This window comes from Hoplias malabaricus, chromosome 2 (genome assembly GCF_029633855.1).
Source record: "Hoplias malabaricus isolate fHopMal1 chromosome 2, fHopMal1.hap1, whole genome shotgun sequence".
NCBI lineage: Eukaryota > Metazoa > Chordata > Actinopteri > Characiformes > Erythrinidae > Hoplias > Hoplias malabaricus.
This window is the reverse complement of record NC_089801.1, coordinates 15,026,568-15,044,282: the sequence shown is the minus strand read 5'-3', so window position 1 is coordinate 15,044,282 and position 17,715 is coordinate 15,026,568. Positions and strand designations below refer to the sequence as shown.

General features: G+C 42.0%; 2 long non-coding RNA genes and 12 other non-coding genes across 14 annotated transcripts; all 14 read right to left on the bottom strand.

The window, feature by feature from the left end:
• Positions 1-224: 224 nt before the first annotated feature.
• Positions 225-331, bottom strand: LOC136688870 (U6 spliceosomal RNA). Its single transcript, XR_010801556.1, has one exon. It is a non-coding gene; the product is annotated as a U6 spliceosomal RNA (small nuclear RNA).
• A 421-nt stretch (positions 332-752) lies between these two features.
• On the bottom strand, positions 753-916 carry LOC136687860 (U1 spliceosomal RNA). Its single transcript, XR_010800581.1, has one exon. It is a non-coding gene; the product is annotated as a U1 spliceosomal RNA (small nuclear RNA).
• A 263-nt stretch (positions 917-1,179) lies between these two features.
• On the bottom strand, positions 1,180-1,286 carry LOC136688869 (U6 spliceosomal RNA). The gene has a single exon (XR_010801555.1). It is a non-coding gene; the product is annotated as a U6 spliceosomal RNA (small nuclear RNA).
• Positions 1,287-2,519: 1,233 nt separating this feature from the next.
• On the bottom strand, positions 2,520-2,626 carry LOC136688868 (U6 spliceosomal RNA). The gene has a single exon (XR_010801554.1). It is a non-coding gene; the product is annotated as a U6 spliceosomal RNA (small nuclear RNA).
• Positions 2,627-3,047: 421 nt separating this feature from the next.
• LOC136687859 (U1 spliceosomal RNA) lies at positions 3,048-3,211 on the bottom strand. The gene has a single exon (XR_010800579.1). It is a non-coding gene; the product is annotated as a U1 spliceosomal RNA (small nuclear RNA).
• Positions 3,212-3,474: 263 nt separating this feature from the next.
• Positions 3,475-3,581, bottom strand: LOC136688867 (U6 spliceosomal RNA). Its single transcript, XR_010801553.1, has one exon. It is a non-coding gene; the product is annotated as a U6 spliceosomal RNA (small nuclear RNA).
• Positions 3,582-4,814: 1,233 nt separating this feature from the next.
• LOC136688866 (U6 spliceosomal RNA) lies at positions 4,815-4,921 on the bottom strand. The gene has a single exon (XR_010801552.1). It is a non-coding gene; the product is annotated as a U6 spliceosomal RNA (small nuclear RNA).
• Positions 4,922-6,154: 1,233 nt separating this feature from the next.
• On the bottom strand, positions 6,155-6,261 carry LOC136688865 (U6 spliceosomal RNA). Its single transcript, XR_010801551.1, has one exon. It is a non-coding gene; the product is annotated as a U6 spliceosomal RNA (small nuclear RNA).
• A 421-nt stretch (positions 6,262-6,682) lies between these two features.
• On the bottom strand, positions 6,683-6,846 carry LOC136687858 (U1 spliceosomal RNA). Its single transcript, XR_010800578.1, has one exon. It is a non-coding gene; the product is annotated as a U1 spliceosomal RNA (small nuclear RNA).
• Positions 6,847-7,109: 263 nt separating this feature from the next.
• LOC136688864 (U6 spliceosomal RNA) lies at positions 7,110-7,216 on the bottom strand. Its single transcript, XR_010801550.1, has one exon. It is a non-coding gene; the product is annotated as a U6 spliceosomal RNA (small nuclear RNA).
• Positions 7,217-8,449: 1,233 nt separating this feature from the next.
• LOC136688863 (U6 spliceosomal RNA) lies at positions 8,450-8,556 on the bottom strand. Its single transcript, XR_010801549.1, has one exon. It is a non-coding gene; the product is annotated as a U6 spliceosomal RNA (small nuclear RNA).
• A 421-nt stretch (positions 8,557-8,977) lies between these two features.
• Positions 8,978-9,141, bottom strand: LOC136687820 (U1 spliceosomal RNA). The gene has a single exon (XR_010800542.1). It is a non-coding gene; the product is annotated as a U1 spliceosomal RNA (small nuclear RNA).
• Positions 9,142-10,319: 1,178 nt separating this feature from the next.
• LOC136674628 (uncharacterized) lies at positions 10,320-17,480 on the bottom strand. The gene is made up of 4 exons (XR_010796076.1): positions 17,362-17,480; positions 16,739-16,853; positions 11,002-11,082; positions 10,320-10,829 (listed from the first exon to the last, which is right to left on the bottom strand). It is a non-coding gene; the product is annotated as an uncharacterized lncRNA (long non-coding RNA).
• On the bottom strand, positions 11,944-15,480 carry LOC136673866 (uncharacterized). Its single transcript, XR_010795973.1, has 5 exons — positions 15,275-15,480; positions 14,356-14,456; positions 14,027-14,186; positions 13,349-13,503; positions 11,944-12,718 (listed from the first exon to the last, which is right to left on the bottom strand). It is a non-coding gene; the product is annotated as an uncharacterized lncRNA (long non-coding RNA).
• Positions 17,481-17,715: the final 235 nt, after the last annotated feature.

Here is a 17,715-nt window from a genome sequence, read left to right as displayed (position 1 = left end):
CTAGCATAGCTGTTGCTTTGCTAGAGCTCTTTAAATACTTATACTTTACCATAATGAGTGAAACTAAAGTTTTAAGTTTTAATAAGATATGATTGTCTTGTGAATGTCTGTGGCCTCTTGTGGTCTGACCAGGCATAGGTTTAGCTCTCCTGGCAGCCACCTTTAACACTATTGCTTGAGGATCTTCTGAAGCAGAGACACGCTGCGTTTCCGGTGTGATGGTGCAAAATATGGAACGCCTCACGGATTTGCGTGTCATCCTTTCGCAGGGGCCATGCTAATCTTCTCTGTATCGATCCAATTTTAGTATATGTGCTGCCGTAGCAAGCACAATGTGGACTTCTCACAGGGCCCACATGTACCTGCCGCATGTCCGCAAGCGTTCTGCAATGGGGTAGGTCTCCGAAATGCCTCTCCTTGCTGGTAAAAGTTGGCCCCCTCTGCCTAGTGGTGTGCCAGGCAACCGTAAAAAGACATAAATAAAAAAAACACAAAAGAAAAACAAATGAAAAATAAAACACACAACTAAAAAAACCCAAAAACAAACAAACCTCAACCACAGCTGACACACATGGAGCTATGCTTGCAGAGAGTGTCTCCAAGTTAGTCTTGGGGACTCACCGATCCTGGGAGCCTGATAAGTATGTGAGCTTTCTCCCTGATCGCATTCCCTCCTGGTTAACCTTCTTTGAGCAACACCGCAGCTTGCGCTATAGTACTGATTCAGGTCTGTCTTTGGAACGAGATTTTGTCAGGGGAGAGCGCGAACGCAGTCCCCCACTACCAGAAATTATGCAGTCGAGATTCCCACATTTGGGGAATTCGCAAGGGTCAGCTCAGCCGGAGTGCAATGGCTGAGCCTCGCCTTGGGTGAACCACCTTTGTGATCATGGTGTCGCCCCTGCCAGGTAAGTATAAGTTCCTTGCAGCAATCTGGCAGGATCCTGTTGATCCCACAGGATGCAGGAAGAGGGTGCGGTGCAGAGAGGTGGTGGGGGAGGGCTTGAGGACTTCCTAGCCCCGCCCACCATGCTGATGGAAATGTGATTGTCTTGTGAATGTCTGTGGCCTCTTGTGGTCTGACCAGGCATAGGTTTAGCTCTCCTGGCAGCCACCTTTAACACTATTGCTTGAGGATCTTCTGAAGCAGAGACACGCTGCGTTTCCGGTGTGATGGTGCAAAATATGGAACGCCTCACGGATTTGCGTGTCATCCTTTCGCAGGGGCCATGCTAATCTTCTCTGTATCGATCCAATTTTAGTATATGTGCTGCCGTAGCAAGCACAACGTGGACTTCTCACAGGGCCCACATGTACCTGCCGCATGTCCGCAAGCGTTCTGCAATGGGGTAGGTCTCCGAAATGCCTCTCCTTGCTGGTAAAAGTTGGCCCCCTCTGCCTAGTGGTGTGCCAGGCAACCGTAAAAAGACATAAATAAAAAAAACACAAAAGAAAAAAAAATGAAAAATAAAACACACAACTAAAAAAACCCAAAAACAAACAAACCTCAACCACAGCTGACACACATGGAGCTATGCTTGCAGAGAGTGTCTCCAAGTTAGTCTTGGGGACTCACCGATCCTGGGAGCCTGATAAGTATGTGAGCTTTCTCCCTGATCGCATTCCCTCCTGGTAAATCTTCTTTGAGCGCCGCGGTCACATAATAGAGCGCGAATCTTCATCGTCTTCTTCTTCTGTGTTTTTACAGCGGTTCGCTTCTAACACCTTCCGTTTTCTCATTCAGAGTTCATTCATTTTAAAGCTGTCGTCTCCAAAAACTTAACAATTTCCTCCCTTCCGTACGACACCGTCTCCTTATTAACCCTATTTATCATAATCATTTCTGTCGTTCGTGTCCCAGTCATTACATCAATATTCTAAAATATTACAATATTAACAGAGCTTACCTATAACTGTATGGCATTTAACAAGTTAAAATAATGATTATTTTACTTAAAGTTTATTACATCGTTATCCAGACAGTTACCAGTATTTTCTTTTATTTTTAGATGTGGGCCACATACGATTAAAACGCAGTATTTAATAAAATGCTCTGATCAGTGTGCTAACTGCAATGGCAATCGCCTCGCCAGCCGACAGTGCCAACGTGCTGCCGCAAACTGGGCCAGATGCAGCGTTCCGCATTCACGCCGAGCCTCAGCTAGCCGAGAGTGCCAACATGCAGCCGGACTTGGGCCAGATACAGGGTGCCGCATTCACGCCGAGACGGCAGCCAGCCGACAGTGCCGAGCCTGAGCCAGAATCGGCCCAGATCTACCTTGCTAGCTGGATAACCTAGCATAGCTGTTGCTTTGCTAGAGCTCTTTAAATACTTATACTTTACCATAATGAGTGAAACTAAAGTTTTAAGTTTTAATAAGATATGATTGTCTTGTGAATGTCTGTGGCCTCTTGTGGTCTGACCAGGCATAGGTTTAGCTCTCCTGGCAGCCACCTTTAACACTATTGCTTGAGGATCTTCTGAAGCAGAGACACGCTGCGTTTCCGGTGTGATGGTGCAAAATATGGAACGCCTCACGGATTTGCGTGTCATCCTTTCGCAGGGGCCATGCTAATCTTCTCTGTATCGATCCAATTTTAGTATATGTGCTGCCGTAGCAAGCACAATGTGGACTTCTCACAGGGCCCACATGTACCTGCCGCATGTCCGCAAGCGTTCTGCAATGGGGTAGGTCTCCGAAATGCCTCTCCTTGCTGGTAAAAGTTGGCCCCCTCTGCCTAGTGGTGTGCCAGGCAACCGTAAAAAGACATAAATAAAAAAAACACAAAAGAAAAACAAATGAAAAATAAAACACACAACTAAAAAAACCCAAAAACAAACAAACCTCAACCACAGCTGACACACATGGAGCTATGCTTGCAGAGAGTGTCTCCAAGTTAGTCTTGGGGACTCACCGATCCTGGGAGCCTGATAAGTATGTGAGCTTTCTCCCTGATCGCATTCCCTCCTGGTTAACCTTCTTTGAGCAACACCGCAGCTTGCGCTATAGTACTGATTCAGGTCTGTCTTTGGAACGAGATTTTGTCAGGGGAGAGCGCGAACGCAGTCCCCCACTACCAGAAATTATGCAGTCGAGATTCCCACATTTGGGGAATTCGCAAGGGTCAGCTCAGCCGGAGTGCAATGGCTGAGCCTCGCCTTGGGTGAACCACCTTTGTGATCATGGTGTCGCCCCTGCCAGGTAAGTATAAGTTCCTTGCAGCAATCTGGCAGGATCCTGTTGATCCCACAGGATGCAGGAAGAGGGTGCGGTGCAGAGAGGTGGTGGGGGAGGGCTTGAGGACTTCCTAGCCCCGCCCACCATGCTGATGGAAATGTGATTGTCTTGTGAATGTCTGTGGCCTCTTGTGGTCTGACCAGGCATAGGTTTAGCTCTCCTGGCAGCCACCTTTAACACTATTGCTTGAGGATCTTCTGAAGCAGAGACACGCTGCGTTTCCGGTGTGATGGTGCAAAATATGGAACGCCTCACGGATTTGCGTGTCATCCTTTCGCAGGGGCCATGCTAATCTTCTCTGTATCGATCCAATTTTAGTATATGTGCTGCCGTAGCAAGCACAACGTGGACTTCTCACAGGGCCCACATGTACCTGCCGCATGTCCGCAAGCGTTCTGCAATGGGGTAGGTCTCCGAAATGCCTCTCCTTGCTGGTAAAAGTTGGCCCCCTCTGCCTAGTGGTGTGCCAGGCAACCGTAAAAAGACATAAATAAAAAAAACACAAAAGAAAAAAAAATGAAAAATAAAACACACAACTAAAAAAACCCAAAAACAAACAAACCTCAACCACAGCTGACACACATGGAGCTATGCTTGCAGAGAGTGTCTCCAAGTTAGTCTTGGGGACTCACCGATCCTGGGAGCCTGATAAGTATGTGAGCTTTCTCCCTGATCGCATTCCCTCCTGGTAAATCTTCTTTGAGCGCCGCGGTCACATAATAGAGCGCGAATCTTCATCGTCTTCTTCTTCTGTGTTTTTACAGCGGTTCGCTTCTACCACCTTCCGTTTTCTCATTCAGAGTTCATTCATTTTAAAGCTGTCGTCTCCAAAAACTTAACAATTTCCTCCCTTCCGTACGACACCGTCTCCTTATTAACCCTATTTATCATAATCATTTCTGTCGTTCGTGTCCCAGTCATTACATCAATATTCTAAAATATTACAATATTAACAGAGCTTACCTATAACTGTATGGCATTTAACAAGTTAAAATAATGATTATTTTACTTAAAGTTTATTACATCGTTATCCAGACAGTTACCAGTATTTTCTTTTATTTTTAGATGTGGGCCACATACGATTAAAACGCAGTATTTAATAAAATGCTCTGATCAGTGTGCTAACTGCAATGGCAATCGCCTCGCCAGCCGACAGTGCCAACGTGCTGCCGCAAACTGGGCCAGATGCAGCGTTCCGCATTCACGCCGAGCCTCAGCTAGCCGAGAGTGCCAACATGCAGCCGGACTTGGGCCAGATACAGGGTGCCGCATTCACGCCGAGACGGCAGCCAGCCGACAGTGCCGAGCCTGAGCCAGAATCGGCCCAGATCTACCTTGCTAGCTGGATAACCTAGCATAGCTGTTGCTTTGCTAGAGCTCTTTAAATACTTATACTTTACCATAATGAGTGAAACTAAAGTTTTAAGTTTTAATAAGATATGATTGTCTTGTGAATGTCTGTGGCCTCTTGTGGTCTGACCAGGCATAGGTTTAGCTCTCCTGGCAGCCACCTTTAACACTATTGCTTGAGGATCTTCTGAAGCAGAGACACGCTGCGTTTCCGGTGTGATGGTGCAAAATATGGAACGCCTCACGGATTTGCGTGTCATCCTTTCGCAGGGGCCATGCTAATCTTCTCTGTATCGATCCAATTTTAGTATATGTGCTGCCGTAGCAAGCACAATGTGGACTTCTCACAGGGCCCACATGTACCTGCCGCATGTCCGCAAGCGTTCTGCAATGGGGTAGGTCTCCGAAATGCCTCTCCTTGCTGGTAAAAGTTGGCCCCCTCTGCCTAGTGGTGTGCCAGGCAACCGTAAAAAGACATAAATAACAAAAACACAAAAGAAAAAAAAATGAAAAATAAAACACACAACTAAAAAAACCCAAAAACAAACAAACCTCAACCACAGCTGACACACATGGAGCTATGCTTGCAGAGAGTGTCTCCAAGTTAGTCTTGGGGACTCACCGATCCTGGGAGCCTGATAAGTATGTGAGCTTTCTCCCTGATCGCATTCCCTCCTGGTAAATCTTCTTTGAGCGCCGCGGTCACATAATAGAGCGCGAATCTTCATCGTCTTCTTCTTCTGTGTTTTTACAGCGGTTCGCTTCTACCACCTTCCGTTTTCTCATTCAGAGTTCATTCATTTTAAAGCTGTCGTCTCCAAAAACTTAACAATTTCCTCCCTTCCGTACGACACCGTCTCCTTATTAACCCTATTTATCATAATCATTTCTGTCGTTCGTGTCCCAGTCATTACATCAATATTCTAAAATATTACAATATTAACAGAGCTTACCTATAACTGTATGGCATTTAACAAGTTAAAATAATGATTATTTTACTTAAAGTTTATTACATCGTTATCCAGACAGTTACCAGTATTTTCTTTTATTTTTAGATGTGGGCCACATACGATTAAAACGCAGTATTTAATAAAATGCTCTGATCAGTGTGCTAACTGCAATGGCAATCGCCTCGCCAGCCGACAGTGCCAACGTGCTGCCGCAAACTGGGCCAGATGCAGCGTTCCGCATTCACGCCGAGCCTCAGCTAGCCGAGAGTGCCAACATGCAGCCGGACTTGGGCCAGATACAGGGTGCCGCATTCACGCCGAGACGGCAGCCAGCCGACAGTGCCGAGCCTGAGCCAGAATCGGCCCAGATCTACCTTGCTAGCTGGATAACCTAGCATAGCTGTTGCTTTGCTAGAGCTCTTTAAATACTTATACTTTACCATAATGAGTGAAACTAAAGTTTTAAGTTTTAATAAGATATGATTGTCTTGTGAATGTCTGTGGCCTCTTGTGGTCTGACCAGGCATAGGTTTAGCTCTCCTGGCAGCCACCTTTAACACTATTGCTTGAGGATCTTCTGAAGCAGAGACACGCTGCGTTTCCGGTGTGATGGTGCAAAATATGGAACGCCTCACGGATTTGCGTGTCATCCTTTCGCAGGGGCCATGCTAATCTTCTCTGTATCGATCCAATTTTAGTATATGTGCTGCCGTAGCAAGCACAATGTGGACTTCTCACAGGGCCCACATGTACCTGCCGCATGTCCGCAAGCGTTCTGCAATGGGGTAGGTCTCCGAAATGCCTCTCCTTGCTGGTAAAAGTTGGCCCCCTCTGCCTAGTGGTGTGCCAGGCAACCGTAAAAAGACATAAATAAAAAAAACACAAAAGAAAAAAAAATGAAAAATAAAACACACAACTAAAAAAACCCAAAAACAAACAAACCTCAACCACAGCTGACACACATGGAGCTATGCTTGCAGAGAGTGTCTCCAAGTTAGTCTTGGGGACTCACCGATCCTGGGAGCCTGATAAGTATGTGAGCTTTCTCCCTGATCGCATTCCCTCCTGGTTAACCTTCTTTGAGCAACACCGCAGCTTGCGCTATAGTACTGATTCAGGTCTGTCTTTGGAACGAGATTTTGTCAGGGGAGAGCGCGAACGCAGTCCCCCACTACCAGAAATTATGCAGTCGAGATTCCCACATTTGGGGAATTCGCAAGGGTCAGCTCAGCCGGAGTGCAATGGCTGAGCCTCGCCTTGGGTGAACCACCTTTGTGATCATGGTGTCGCCCCTGCCAGGTAAGTATAAGTTCCTTGCAGCAATCTGGCAGGATCCTGTTGATCCCACAGGATGCAGGAAGAGGGTGCGGTGCAGAGAGGTGGTGGGGGAGGGCTTGAGGACTTCCTAGCCCCGCCCACCATGCTGATGGAAATGTGATTGTCTTGTGAATGTCTGTGGCCTCTTGTGGTCTGACCAGGCATAGGTTTAGCTCTCCTGGCAGCCACCTTTAACACTATTGCTTGAGGATCTTCTGAAGCAGAGACACGCTGCGTTTCCGGTGTGATGGTGCAAAATATGGAACGCCTCACGGATTTGCGTGTCATCCTTTCGCAGGGGCCATGCTAATCTTCTCTGTATCGATCCAATTTTAGTATATGTGCTGCCGTAGCAAGCACAACGTGGACTTCTCACAGGGCCCACATGTACCTGCCGCATGTCCGCAAGCGTTCTGCAATGGGGTAGGTCTCCGAAATGCCTCTCCTTGCTGGTAAAAGTTGGCCCCCTCTGCCTAGTGGTGTGCCAGGCAACCGTAAAAAGACATAAATAAAAAAAACACAAAAGAAAAAAAAATGAAAAATAAAACACACAACTAAAAAAACCCAAAAACAAACAAACCTCAACCACAGCTGACACACATGGAGCTATGCTTGCAGAGAGTGTCTCCAAGTTAGTCTTGGGGACTCACCGATCCTGGGAGCCTGATAAGTATGTGAGCTTTCTCCCTGATCGCATTCCCTCCTGGTAAATCTTCTTTGAGCGCCGCGGTCACATAATAGAGCGCGAATCTTCATCGTCTTCTTCTTCTGTGTTTTTACAGCGGTTCGCTTCTAACACCTTCCGTTTTCTCATTCAGAGTTCATTCATTTTAAAGCTGTCGTCTCCAAAAACTTAACAATTTCCTCCCTTCCGTACGACACCGTCTCCTTATTAACCCTATTTATCATAATCATTTCTGTCGTTCGTGTCCCAGTCATTACATCAATATTCTAAAATATTACAATATTAACAGAGCTTACCTATAACTGTATGGCATTTAACAAGTTAAAATAATGATTATTTTACTTAAAGTTTATTACATCGTTATCCAGACAGTTACCAGTATTTTCTTTTATTTTTAGATGTGGGCCACATACGATTAAAACGCAGTATTTAATAAAATGCTCTGATCAGTGTGCTAACTGCAATGGCAATCGCCTCGCCAGCCGACAGTGCCAACGTGCTGCCGCAAACTGGGCCAGATGCAGCGTTCCGCATTCACGCCGAGCCTCAGCTAGCCGAGAGTGCCAACATGCAGCCGGACTTGGGCCAGATACAGGGTGCCGCATTCACGCCGAGACGGCAGCCAGCCGACAGTGCCGAGCCTGAGCCAGAATCGGCCCAGATCTACCTTGCTAGCTGGATAACCTAGCATAGCTGTTGCTTTGCTAGAGCTCTTTAAATACTTATACTTTACCATAATGAGTGAAACTAAAGTTTTAAGTTTTAATAAGATATGATTGTCTTGTGAATGTCTGTGGCCTCTTGTGGTCTGACCAGGCATAGGTTTAGCTCTCCTGGCAGCCACCTTTAACACTATTGCTTGAGGATCTTCTGAAGCAGAGACACGCTGCGTTTCCGGTGTGATGGTGCAAAATATGGAACGCCTCACGGATTTGCGTGTCATCCTTTCGCAGGGGCCATGCTAATCTTCTCTGTATCGATCCAATTTTAGTATATGTGCTGCCGTAGCAAGCACAACGTGGACTTCTCACAGGGCCCACATGTACCTGCCGCATGTCCGCAAGCGTTCTGCAATGGGGTAGGTCTCCGAAATGCCTCTCCTTGCTGGTAAAAGTTGGCCCCCTCTGCCTAGTGGTGTGCCAGGCAACCGTAAAAAGACATAAATAAAAAAAACACAAAAGAAAAAAAAATGAAAAATAAAACACACAACTAAAAAAACCCAAAAACAAACAAACCTCAACCACAGCTGACACACATGGAGCTATGCTTGCAGAGAGTGTCTCCAAGTTAGTCTTGGGGACTCACCGATCCTGGGAGCCTGATAAGTATGTGAGCTTTCTCCCTGATTGCATTCCCTCCTGGTAAATCTTCTTTGAGCAACACAGCAGCTTGCGCTATAGTACTGATTCAGGTCTGTCTTTGGAACGAGATTTTGTCAGGGGAGAGCGCGAACGCAGTCCCCCACTACCAGAAATTATGCAGTCGAGATTCCCACATTTGGGGAATTCGCAAGGGTCAGCTCAGCCGGAGTGCAATGGCTGAGCCTCGCCTTGGGTGAACCACCTTTGTGATCATGGTGTCACCCCTGCCAGGTAAGTATAAGTTCCTTGCAGCAATCTGGCAGGATCCTGTTGATCCCACAGGATGCAGGAAGAGGGTGCAGTGCACTGCAGGGTTCCTGTCAGTTCAGAAACCGGTTGGAAAAAACATTACACCCGTAGGTAAAAGCAAAATATGTATAAAGATATTTGTAAACTTTTGTAATTAGCCCAAAATATGTTACTCAAATATGGCTCACAATTACATGTATAAATGTATTTTTTTTTAATCACATATATATATATATATATATATATATATATATATATATATATATATAATGAAAATATAAAAAAAATAATATTTTGGACACATGTAAATTAAACAAAAATTTACATACTAAGAAAATCAAGTACAGATTTGAACAAGGTTTTGTACAAAAAGACTAGGACTGTACCCCTTTTAGGCACAATAAGGTACCTTTCAGTGCAAGTTATTTTATGTAGCCATGTTTTCGTACTAGTTAATATACTTGGAACCATAAGGGGCTAAAATGTATCATTAACATTAGCTTTATATATACCATCCCAGAGACAAACCATTTTGGACCCTGTGGTGACTAAAAAGTGTACTAGAATTATCCACACAAATATTTATAATGACTTTCTATGCTCTTTATCTTGTTGTAAACATACACAATATAGCATCAGTTTAAAAAAAATTTTTTCAATAGAAGTCTATGAAATTGCAAATGTATACTGACTTTCCGTTGACTGTGACTACTTCAGTTGGAGTGGCAACAGTTTACTGTATCATACTTAATGAGAGGGTCAGAGTTGTAAGTCAAGCAAAAAGTTTTATTGTTGAAGTCAATGCCTATACATCATGAAGGAAAATGCTTTAATAATGATCCCATGCCCCTCTCGGGAGTTTGGTGTGTTCTTTCTGTGTCTGCATGGGTTTCCACATTGGCAGGCTACTCAAAAATGTCCATAATGTGAGTGAATGTGTGGGTGTGTGGTGCCCTGTGAAGGACTAGTGCCCTGTCTAGGGTGTGTTCCCACATTGTGCAGAGTGACTCCAGGTAGTATGTACATATTTTGTACCCACCACAACCTTGAACTGGACAAGCCGTTAAAGACAATGAATGAATATATGAATGAATGAAAACACAGAAGCCACATTGATGCAATTATTGTTAAATTATTATTTAGGTCAAATAACAACCTGCAAGCTTCTTTGAAGTCCTCTCTCATCTCAACGTCAATGTGACGATGTGTACAGCTGTAAATCCATCGCTGAACTGGTGAATTTTGTTCATTGTTAGAGTTTGGATTCCATCAACCTCATCAGACAACTGTAAAAACAAAGCAGAACACAATAGATGAAAGCTTCATTATAATATTCCAATAACTTTTATCAATAAAGACAATAGTGTAGTGCAAATAAGCTAGAATAAGGAAAATATACTAGACAAAAGAATATTAATAATGGTCTTACAGTATCCATCCATCCATTATCCACCGCTTATCCGGGTCCGGGACTTACAGTGAAACACTAATATATATATCTAGTGTGCCAGTCATTATGATCTGTACAAAACCATAAATATTTTCAGAACTATAAAAGATACAATAATACTTATATGATGTTGGTTCACTTGCCACCAGCACTGGGCATTTGGTGACAATGCTGTTGATGCATCTGTTGACCTCCTTGCCTGATAAAATAACTGAAACCTTCAGATCTCTGCAACATTGAAAAGTGGCACATTTTCTAGCTTTTGCATGAGTGACATATGCAAGGTGTGCTGGAAGATGGACAGTATTGACTCAAAACATGTATGCTTTCATTAATAATCTGATCACCGCTTAAGTTTTAAAATATTATTACTAATTCTACAATATAATAAAATACATACTTGCATTAGTGTTCCCCACAACATTCATATTTCACAGTTAAATCTTTGGGAACATGAACATACTCCATGTTAGTTGGATACCTGAGTGTGAAAAAAAAAATTGTCAGTCTAACAAAACATTGTATCATATGTAAATGTTTTGGTGCGCCTGATAAAATTATACGTATTGTTGATTTTCTAAGTAAAAGTAATAACAGTACAATACATCGATATTTTACGCACAACTTCAGATACAACTACCGTTCATCTGGTGATTTTCACTTATTTGGAAAAGCACAAATGGTAATGTATGATTTTACTTTCCAGTCTAGCACTTATTTTGATATTTGCTTAACATTCGCATTGTTAGCAAGGTGGCTTGCATGTAACTGAAACCCATACCTGTTGAATTAAATGTCAGAAACATTACATTATTAACAGTAATATTACTTTACATTTTTTATACAGAATGGGTTAACTATTATGCTCCTCTACTCCTTCACTTGTCTTCACTGAGATGCTACCCAGCTAGCAAAATTGTATCGGCCCACACTCGGGCCGAATCACGCACGCCGGAACAAAAACACTCGGCCCGATGCCGGCACGCCGAGTTGGCATTGTCTCGGCCGTGATGTACGGCCGTAGAGTGGGCCGATAGTTCTGGCCCGAGTCTGGGAAACTCTCGGCCCAGTGTTGTGGCTGAGGCGCGGCTCAAATGACTTGGCCCTAGTCCCGCCGTAACTAAGCCATAACTAAATCGCGATAACCAGACCACGGCCGAGTTTGAGCCAGAAGCACGCCATTAGTGCCAGACTCGGCCCAGATCTGGCTCATTATCGGTTTTAATAGTGTATTTGTATACGCCGCACGCACGCACACACACACACACCCCTCCCTTCCCTCAGAAAAGGGTACAATCAGGTTTATGGTGAAATGATTGCTTTATTAAATAACTTACACTCTCAGAAAAAAAGAAAAAGGTACATTATTGGTCACTAAAAGGTACAAGTGTTTAAAAGTCCAGTTTTGTTACTTAAAGGTACATTGCATTCTCTTCCCCGGTGGGAGACACGTTTGTAGTATTTCATTATGGAAATGTCATATAACAAAAAACATAATAAAAGTCCTGGAGATGAAACAGGGTGTATGAAATCAACACATTTTAACATCTACAATTATAATATAATCATGTTCCCTCAATAAATGTACAAATATGTACAATTGAGGGTACCACCACAATGACAACATATGAAAACCTTTAAACAATGGAACATACAGCAATTGCAATGTATACAAATAGTACACAAAATCAATACATAGAAAATATATTTGTAACAGGCATTGAAATTTGAAATTGGCAGTGTCATGATTTCCTAAATCCAATTAACATTCAAATACTGTTTAAAAAAAAAAAAAAAAAAAAAAAAATTGGTTTTACACCCTAAGAACTGCCATTTAAATTCAGACTTTTCTTTAAAATTATATTATGCTAAGGCCATATAACAATAGTACACATTTAACACTTATTCATGGCACACATCAGTTTGATCAACAGTTTGCAAGCCTCTGCTGTGTTGTCACGCTTTGTTAATACCTCACTGCCCTCAACAATGACGGAAATATCAGCCATATCCTCATCTCTGGCAGCCTGGACAACAGGGATCTTCAGGACGTACAGTGTAGTGAAAGAACACTCAAGTGTAGTCACCTCAGTTGTACTCCTTGTTGAATTCCAGCTCTATAATTAAACATATAGAGATTATGTACATGTTCTGTTCTCTCTTCTATAAAAAATATTGAATGAAAAACTAAACTGCTTATGCATGCAGATTCATTAACTACAGAACTTCAAATGTAAAAGATTATCAGGTTATATTACAAACGATTATGCTACAACTGATACTAAAGATCTCATCTAAACTTGAATTAACCTCCTATCTGCTTTTCTCCCTGCCCATCTGCATTATTCACTGCCCCACTAGTTTTCTTACTGCAGTCCATATTTACATAAAGAAAATGAATAAGTTCATGTTCATAGTTAATTTTGAAAAATGTAACTAACTTCACAGCTCCAAAAATAAACTACTTCACATGCTTTTATTTTTTTTCTCTCATTAAATAGGCTTCTACCGTTTTCAATATAACCTATGTTTAAAAGGGGAAAAAAATGGCAATCATTAAAAAAAAAGTGAGTTAGAAATACTGTACAATAATTTTGAATGCAATAAATTTGAAGGCAAAATTGAATAATTATACAACAATATACAGCCTTCACACTATGACCTGTAGTCTATTCAGCCTCCAATCCCTATGCCCCAATCATGTTGAAATGCAGTAGCAACAAATGTGCTTAAAATAAGCAACAAACCTTTTCATATGGATTATCAAGAATGGCCTGCACATCTCCTCCAAAGGCTGCCATTCCATTCCTATACAGTTTAAGGAGTTTTGGCACGTGTCCAGTGCACCATGCAACTGACTCTTCAGGTTGATGGCAGTTATTCTACAAAACTCACTGCATATCTAGAGAGAGAGAGAGAGAGAGAGAGAGAGAGAGAGAGACAAGAGTAAACAATAGAGAATACAGATTATCAGTCATTATGTACAGAGCCTATACATTTCTAGGCAAACACTGGTTCAGTTGATAATAGTTATGCAGGGATCCAGACTAAAACCTTCCCGTCATCCCAAGGCCAAAAAAATAGCCCTCTTTTGGGACGCTTTCATGACAAGTGTTGTGTGCGATAAAACTTATTGCCTTTAAATAACATTTCTGTGGTTGGACAATGCTGTACGCTTCTTGGTTAATAAGTAAATAAGTAAAAAAAAAGTAAATAAATAAATAATCCAAACAGCTGATGACTTCGCATTATAAGAGTTTTGGAACTGTTTGGGGAAAAAAAGTTAAGTATCATTTTAGACAAGTACACAAGATTGGTTCACACTAGGTTTTGCAGTGTGAAACAATCCTACAAAAACTATAAAAAAGAAAAATATGCTGAAATGGGCCAGAGTCACAAGTACAGCAAACAAACACACTACTCACCTGACTCTCCAAGAACAGTGCTGGCCATCATTCTCGAACCAGACCAACCAAAGGTTCCTGCTTAACAACCTCCTTCCGCCGTAAAAAAAAAAGGATCGCTCCAACTCATGTTTGGACCCTTTTTATCCATCTCAGCCCTCTTTGCCTTTCTCTCTTCACCCTGCAGGGTTATATCGCAAACATCTTTGTAATCACAAAGCTCTCATTTGAAGGTAGAACTTTGATGACATGTAGATACTTTACTATGACATTTTGAAGATGACATCTCAAGGAACCAGCTGTTTTAAAGGAACACACACAATTGGAGTGAAAAAAGGGCCAGTGTGTACCATGGAATCCGTGGCGTACTCTGTGGTGCTTCAACCGAACATCCAGGTCTTGGCTTGTGAAAGAGCAGATTTTCGACTTCATCTAATGTATCCCTTTTTCCCTTAAAAATGAAAACAATATTAGTGTTAGTATTGTCATTGTACACAAGTATAGTTTGTAAATGCAATTACAGAACCACAAACAATGTAACATTATTTAATGTGTTTGTAATTTATTTACACACGCACACATATATATATATATATCTAAATGTTTTGATAAACAGACGTTGCTAGGTATAGTGTTAGGTATAGTACTAGTGCTGTTAGACACCTACGCACATTTTAAAAGCAAAACAAAAAACAAATAGTAGGTCTGAACACTATTTAAGCCTATTCCTAATGTGGAAAAGTAATGAGAAACATTTTTACCAAACTGATTCATGTCTGTGCATCTGTTGAACCGATTCAGACAATATGGCTATTTTTGTACCTTTTACGGCTTAATCTTGTAATAACATCCTGCTGCCTTCATTTAAATGATATCAGACTAAAGGAGCGTTGTTGTAGACAGCTTCCTGAATTTTCCGTTAAACAGCTCAGCAAACACTGAGGAGGCTCAATATAAAGTTACCTACTCCAGTATATAAGGTGGAACAGAAAAAAGCCATCCAACAAGATGCCAACTTAACATTTTCAAAATAGAACTTAAAAGAAATCGCTCAGGCTTGTTACACAGCCTGTTTGAGTCATTGTTACATCGGGCATTTGATTAAATGAAACAAACGGCTCATAATCAAACTTTCCACGGCTACCGTCGAGGTGGCAAAGTTAGCTAATATAACAATGCCACGGCAATTTCCCTCACATATTCATGGCTTTAAGATAGTTTTAAAACTAGAAACGTAACTTTAAAATGCTTCGTGAACTAGTTATTTACCTCAATCTTGAACTTCTCCAAACTTAGAGCCACAACAAAGAGAAGTCAACCGTCCTTCGCGCGAATTCCCGAACCTCCCACTGAGCATGCGCATGACTAGAACAGAGCATGCGCAGGTTTATCTTGATCAGTAACTTTTCCAAACAAATTTTGATCAGAACAATACATTTCGAGTTAGATGAACTATCACACAATTAAGTTCTATTCCCAACACACTATTTCAAGTATAATCAACTAAATTTGAAGATTTTTTACAGTGCATTAATCACTAGCCCAAAATCACTGCTATTGCCTAATAAAGGATTAGTGTATGTGGAATTATATATTTAAAACATTACATTACACCAAAAACCAGCACTGAGATTGAGAATGTATTTTAACCTACTTAGCTAGTACCTTAATGTGTTTAAGCAGTTTTAGTTCTTATTTTATTTCTTATACTGAGGTATGCAGGTCTGTGTGACACAAAAACCCACACAAATGCTCACATTGTCTTGTAAAATACACCATCAAACCACATAATTACTAAAATTAAAATAAGTCATATATGAGCGATTGTGGAAAAAAAAGAGCTAGCTAAACCAGTTAGCTATAAAGTTTGTCATTTGAAAAACAAACGGTTCAATATTAGGTATGCAACGTATATCAGTTTATAAAATAACATACGTGAAAAACTTACGGGATGAAGCTGTTTCCTGAGGCTGGTGAGAGCTGCTCGTGCGCCGCGGTCACAGAAAAGAGCGCAAATCTTCATCGTCTTCTTCTTCTGTGTTTTTACAGCGGTTCGCTTCTGCCACCTTCCATTTTCTCATTCAGAGTTCATTCATTTTAAAGCTGTCGTCTCCAAAAACTTAATTTCCTCCCTTCCGTACGACACCGTCTCCTTATTAACCCCATTTATCATAATCATTTCTGTCCTTCATGTCCCAGTCATTACATCAATATTCTAAAATATTACAATATTAACAGAGCTTACCTATAACTGTATGGCATTTAACAAGTTAAAATAATGATTATTTTACTTAAAGTTTATTACATCGTTATCCAGACAGTTACCAGTATTTTCTTTTATTTTTAGATGTGGGCCACATACGATTAAAACGCAGTATTTAATAAAATGCTCTGATCAGTGTAGTGAGCTAACTGCAATGGCAATCGCCTCACCAGCCGACAGTGCCAACGTGCTGCCGCAAACTGGGCCAGATGCAGCGTTCCGCATTCACGCCGAGCCTCAGCTAGCCGAGAGTGCCAACATGCAGCCGGACTTGGGCCAGATACAGGGTGCCGCATTCACGCCGAGACGGCAGCCAGCCGACAGTGCCGAGCCTGAGCCAGAATCGGCCCAGATCTACCTTGCTAGCTGGATAACCTAGCATAGCTGTTGCTTTGCTAGAGCTCTTTAAATACTTATACTTTACCATAATGAGTGAAACTAAAGTTTTAATAAGATTAAATATCACTTACCTCTGAAAATACGAGCCTCCCCGCTGTTTTAGTAATGCCTGCTTCCACAAACCGTTGAAAAATCATCCACTGAAACTTATTTTGGTGCTGTATTCAAACTCAGAGCAACCGTTATCTGAAGGGGAAGACACATCTCTCTCTCTTAACTGACCTGTTTAAAATGCATCCCGGACGTCCATTGACATTATTAATTGGTCCCAAAATAACAGACACATTTTGGATGTCCACTGATGTTAACTGGTCCCGAATTAACTGACTTGTTTAAAACGCATTTAAGACGTCCACTGATACTATCAGTTTGTCCCAATATAACGGACTTGTTTTCAACGGATTTCGGACGTCCATTAACGTTATCAATTGGTCCCGAAATAACAGACTTGTTTTCAACGAATTTCGGACGTCCACTGACGTTTAAAATATGTTCTTGACGGACCGACTACTTTTAGACCTTTTTTGAACGTCCAGGGACGTTCCTTGTTTACTGGGAAGCTGTTAACTGAACGCTGCGCTTTACAACATTACACGCACCAACAACGCTGCTACCTTAATCTTTATACACCAAACTCCAATCCTTTTTTTTTTTTTAACTAAAGTCTAAGCAAGGAATGAGACCCAACACGTACCTTTTAATCGCTTTCTGCTCGTTGTAGAACTGAGAAATGAAGAACGAAGCGACTCGTTGTAGAGGAGCCATAGTAAGCTCCGCCCCCAGAAACACACAGCCGGCCTTAGCACATACCACAGTTTCAATTAGGAGCCATTATCAGACAGCCATCAGCCAATCAGGCGTTAGCACCTCCCACAATTTCAATGTGGACCCATTGTCAGACAGACATCGGCGTTAGCACAGCCCACTGTTTCAATTACGCACTCTGTTTGCGTCTCCTGGCCAATCATTGCAGCGGAAATTTGAAACAATTTCAACAGGCCGAGTTGAAACAGGACAACTGAGAAGCATGAAAGAGGCGAGAATTGTG